General features: G+C 39.0%; 1 non-coding gene across 1 annotated transcript; it reads left to right on the forward strand.

Annotated features, from left to right (window-relative positions):
- The first annotated feature begins 588 nt into the window (after nt 1-588).
- On the forward strand, nt 589-718 carry LOC112064267 (small nucleolar RNA SNORA20). The gene has a single exon (XR_002891449.1). It is a non-coding gene; the product is annotated as a small nucleolar RNA SNORA20 (small nucleolar RNA).
- The last annotated feature ends 4,702 nt before the right edge of the window (nt 719-5,420 follow it).

A 5,420-nucleotide genomic window follows, 5' to 3' on the forward strand; every position in this document is an offset into this window, starting at 1 on the left:
TCCTCAGAAAACTAAAAATAGAATTACCATATGATCCAGCAATCCCACTCCTGGGTATATACCCAGACAAAACACTATAATTCAAAAAGATACATGCACACCAGTGTTCATAGCAGCACTATTCACAATAGCCAAAACATGGAAACGACCTAAATGTCCATCAACAGATGAATGGATAAAGAAGATGTGGTACATATATACAATGGAATACTATTCAGCCATAAAAAAGGGCAAAATAATGCCATTTGCAGCAACATGGATGCAACTAGAGATTATCATACTAAGTGAAATAAGTCAGAAAGAGAAAGACAAATGTCATATGATATCACTTATATGTGGAATCTAAAACATGGCACAAATGAACCTATCTACAAAACAGAAACAGACTCACAGACATAGAGATCAGACTTGTAGTTGCCAAGGGGGAGGGGTGGAGGGAGAGGGATGGACTGGAAGTTTGGGGTTGGTAGATGCAAACTATTACATTTAGAATGGATAAAAAACAAGGTCCTACTGTATAGCACAGGGAAGTATATCTGATCTCCTGGGATAAACCATAATAGAAAAGACTATTTTAAAAAGAATATACTTCCCATTTATTTGCTGCTATAGTCTTTCAATGATATAAGCAGTTATATGCATGGGATAAAACAGTGTTGGGCCATTGTAAATTGAGGTGAAGTAACCATATCATCTCTTCTCCATGGTCAAGACATTGCTTCCATGTCTAAATATCCTGTGTAAGTAGGCTTTAATCAAGGTACTTAGAGTGAATTTCTATATGGACTTATTAAAGCATAGATTTAAGAATTTCACTGTTTTTTAAATAGCACTAAGTCTCATAACTCTGCATCAATCATCTTATGTATGTATATATATGTAAAACTGAGTCACTTTGCTGTACAGGAGAGATTGGCACACCATTGTAAATCAACTATACTTCAATAAAGAAAAAGAAATGAGTGTAACTTATTAGCAAAAATAATATAGTAATACCTGGAAAATTAGAATTAAGTAGCTTGGTTCAACTTTTTCCTGAAGTCAGTTTCACTGGGAAATTTTTAAAAATTTATTTTTGTTTGCTGAATAAAGTTTTATAAAACAACAACAAAAAACACAATTTTAAATGGTTGTTTGGAAATTAAACCAGACAACGTAGGTGGAGAGTTTAGCATCCTATAATTGACCTTGTCTTTATTTAATATTTTGATACTTTTTCAAAATGGGATTTTTCTATTAATTTTGATTTTTAAAATACTGCTTTAAAATATTATCTATCTTGGTGGCTGAGTTTTTTGGTATCTTCTTAAATTTCACTTCTGAAGTGAATTACACACTTGTCTCACACTAGTCTCAGTCCTGCCTTACCTGACATATTTAGGACACTAAATAAATATTATGCATTTATTTTTTTTTGGCTGTGGTTACCATTATTATATTACTAGGTTCTCTCTCTTTCTCTCTGTTTTGATCCATCTCTCTCTGTTTCTCTTTCCCCTCCTTCATATACACACATGCATACACATACACCCAAAGAGCTACTACTACAGTTGCACAGTTGTTTCTTGATATAGAGCTTAGTTTCTGGAAAAAAAAAAAAAGAACATTCATCATACATAGCCTTTTCATTTGTAATTACTCCCTATCACAACACACAGCACATGTTGACTTATAAAGGATCCAATGCTGGAATTGCTGTGTAACGAGGCTTTACCAGTCACTAACATGTGCTTTTGCTATAAGCAACATTTCCATCTAATCTGGTCAGCTATTTCAACGATACTAGGATCATGCCTCAGGAAACAGGGACAGATTTAGAGCTCTTCATAACCCCCTATAATGCCCAGCATGAGAAAGTAGCCAAGGAAAGCTTTCTCCATCTCTGTTGGCACTCTTGAAGGACACTGACAAGATTGGGGGGGATATGGGGGGGATATGCTTTAGGAAAGGAGCTATAAACAACATCCCTCTGCAGCGAAAAAATGTACTGACAGTTAAGCAAATGGCTGTCTACTTATTATCATGGATTTTTACTAATTTTTCCTACATGTTTTAAAAAATCTTAATAATTAATAGCAATACATATTTCAGTGGCTATGAGGTTTAACCTTCATTCTCCATTACAATTGCATGCTAATGTTTTTGACATGTGCCATACCTAACTCTTGCCAAGAATAGTCATTACGAAGAAGACAGAGAGGTTGGGAAATGGGAGGAGAAAGCAAGAGGAGAGGGACGGGGAGGAAAAAGAGAGGCATGTGGAGGCAGAAGTAGGTGCTTATAAATAACAGAGCATGTGAAAATCAATTCTGGTCTTACAGAGAACAAATCTAAAATAAATCTGGAAGTATTAGTCAAGATTGTAACAAAAATTAGATGTGAAAGCCACACTCCAATTCAGGTGATCATCGCTGGATTTTTCATGCTTCCAGCCAACAAAAGGTTGTTCACTGATTAATCACAGAATCTGAATCCTGCTTGAGATCTGATATTAAAAAAAAAAAGTCTAGGGGCTTCCCTGGTGGCGCAGTGGTTGCGCGTCCGCCTGCCGATGCAGGGGAACCGGGTTGGCGCCCCGGTCTGGGAGGATCCCACATGCCGCGGAGCGGCTGGGCCCGTGAGCCATGGCCGCTGGGCCTGCGCGTCCGGAGCCTGTACTCCGCAACGGGAGAGGCCACAACAGAGGGAGGCCCACATACCACAAAAAAAAAAATAATAATAATAAATAAATAAATAAATAAATTTTTTAAATAAATAAAGTCTGGGAAGAATTAGGATTAAGGCAAACAAAAGACGTGTGGAATCACTTTCAGTAAACGACCTGTAGAGCAAGAATCAGGAAATGTGTATATGCTGGCAAAACACCCTAATCATCTTAAACTAGGTGCTGTCTTGAGAGTGGAAGGAATTTATGAAGTCCCTCACTGGATGCTGTAAAGACATCTCTATTATCAGGTTCTATAGAATTGGAGAGTACCAGTGGCAAGAGGGGGGGGAGTCTTTCATGAACAATTAAACAATCAAAGGAAATAAAATGAAGATGAGCTGCCAGCAAACCCAGGACAGTCATATTATGGGAACAATAAAATCAACTTGATATAAAATCCTTAGAACTAGTTGCCAGATAAGCAGGGGGAAGAATTAATGCAATTGTTTTAGTTACTGACTTTCTCTAGACTTTGCATATGGGCAGTCTCCTTTAGGACCATTCTCTCTTCTTGTTCTGTAGTCTATTCAGAATGGAACTCTCTTGTTCAGGGTACTCTGATTCTCTCTACAATGAATGAGATTTCAGATTTCACTGGTGAAGGGAATATTTCCAGTTTCATGCTAAACACTAGGCTGATTTTAACTTACAGGAGGCAGGCCAAAGGGAAATTTGTTGTGGCCAGAAAGCTATGTTTCCATTTTATATTTGCCATCCATAATTTGTATTTATCTTCCCTGACCCCAAAGTGACATACTGTGCTCTGTTTACAAGCTAATAACAAACCCATTACAGGCATCCTGTGTTCTAGCAGACTGTTAGTATAAAATAATTGTCTATAGATAGAATAAAATCTTAGATACACATTTTAATAGAAAATTAATTCTAACAATTTGAGTTTTGGATAGTCTTAACATACACAGCATTTTTAGATTGAATGTTCTAATCAAAGAAACAACTGGCCAAAGTTACGACAGGTTAATTTTTTTAATATTGGGAGGTATTACATATTACAGTAAATTAAGCATTTTATATAGTCCACATTCTTGGGATATTTTGTTACTAATGCTTATGAAATTTAGACCCTCTCAAAACTTACCAGTAAATAATCTTGAAGGAAATATTCATGCATACCCCACCTCTTGGTTATTGGTTAACATTTAATAGAAAGAGAACCATTAATGGCTCATTTTTAGGCTTCCAATAAAATGTATCTAATTAGATAGTCACTGAATCTAGTGCCCAGCTATCAGTAAGACAATTAGGAACCACTTCTGCATTTGTCATTGGAGAAAGAATGAACATTACTTTGTATGTTCATTTTTTTTGTTTGTTTGGTTTTGAGTGAACTCAGAGTCCTATTTAGAAATTTAGTGGAAGACGTAAGTTGATTCTTTTTAATATTTACAAAAAAAGCAGTCAGTGCAGCGACAATACAGGCTTCAGGATTAGACACAAAATACTGTGGGTCTGATATCAGGAAGTAATTCCCCAGTCATTTGGAGAGCGAATAATTCTGAGACCTGTTGTAAACTATACTCCACTGCTTGCAGAGACAGACACTGACTGTACAACAGTATTTCTTTTTTTTTTTTTTTTTTGTGGTATGCGTGCCTCCCTCTGTTGTGGCCTCTCCCGTTGCGGAGCACAGGCTCCGGACGCGCAGGCTCAGCGGCCATGGCTCACGGGCCCAGCCGCTCCGCGGCATGTGGGATCCTCCCAGACCGGGGCGCCAACCCGGTTCCCCTGCATCGGCAGGCGGACGCGCAACCACTGCGCCACCAGGGAAGCCCCAACAGTTTTTCTTGATCTGGGTTCACAAACATGTTCTTGGAGATCAAAGCCATCGTTTCCCTTTTAAAAGGTATTCGGGGTCCACTGGCATTTGGATAGCACTGTGATGGAATAATTCCAGAAAGACAAAAATTAAGAGCTATTTGTTTTCCTGTATTCTCTGAGATCTTCCAATGAAAGTGAAAATGGATAGTTAAAACAATATCCCCATATTCATTCTTGGAACCATTTGCTCAGATCCCAGAGGATTTTTTTTATATCAAAAGAGAGAGCCGGGCTTCCCTGGTGGCGCAGTGGTTGAGAATCCGCCTGCCGATGCCGGGGACGCGGGTTCGTGCCCCGGTCCGGGAGGATCCCACATGCCGCGGAGCGGCTGGGCCCGTGAGCCACGGCCGCTGAGCCTGCGCGTCCGGAGCCTGTGCTCCACAATGGGAGAGGCCACAACAGTGAGGGGCCCGCATACCACAAAAAAAAAAAAAAAAAAAAAAAAAAAAAAAAAGAGAGAGCCTGTGTTTTGCTGGAATGGGCTTGAGGGTAGGGAGGAAGGCAACATGCAAGGAGTTTAGAGTATTTTCTTACATCTATCTAAGAGGCTGTGTCTGAGCTGCTCTGCTCCACAGACCCACGCTTATCAAGGTTATACACAGAGAGCAATGCAGTAACACAGGAAGCAATGTTTATCAGAGCTTACTTACATGTGGAGCTGTGTGTCATGGCTTAACTAAAAGGAACAAAGTAGCCTGAAACTCTGTAGGACATATTGGAACACTGGGTCTAACATATCTTAGAAGATGGGGGCTGGGGAGAGAACAAAAAAAATGAACCAATAGGATTAGACAACAAAGGCCAACCTTGAAAATGAGCCAGGAACCATTTTAAATTTTCTTCCCCCAAATTTCAGGGTTCTTGGTGCTGTCAA

Source organism: Physeter macrocephalus, chromosome 20 (genome assembly GCF_002837175.3).
Source record: "Physeter macrocephalus isolate SW-GA chromosome 20, ASM283717v5, whole genome shotgun sequence".
Classification (NCBI taxonomy): domain Eukaryota; kingdom Metazoa; phylum Chordata; class Mammalia; order Artiodactyla; family Physeteridae; genus Physeter; species Physeter macrocephalus.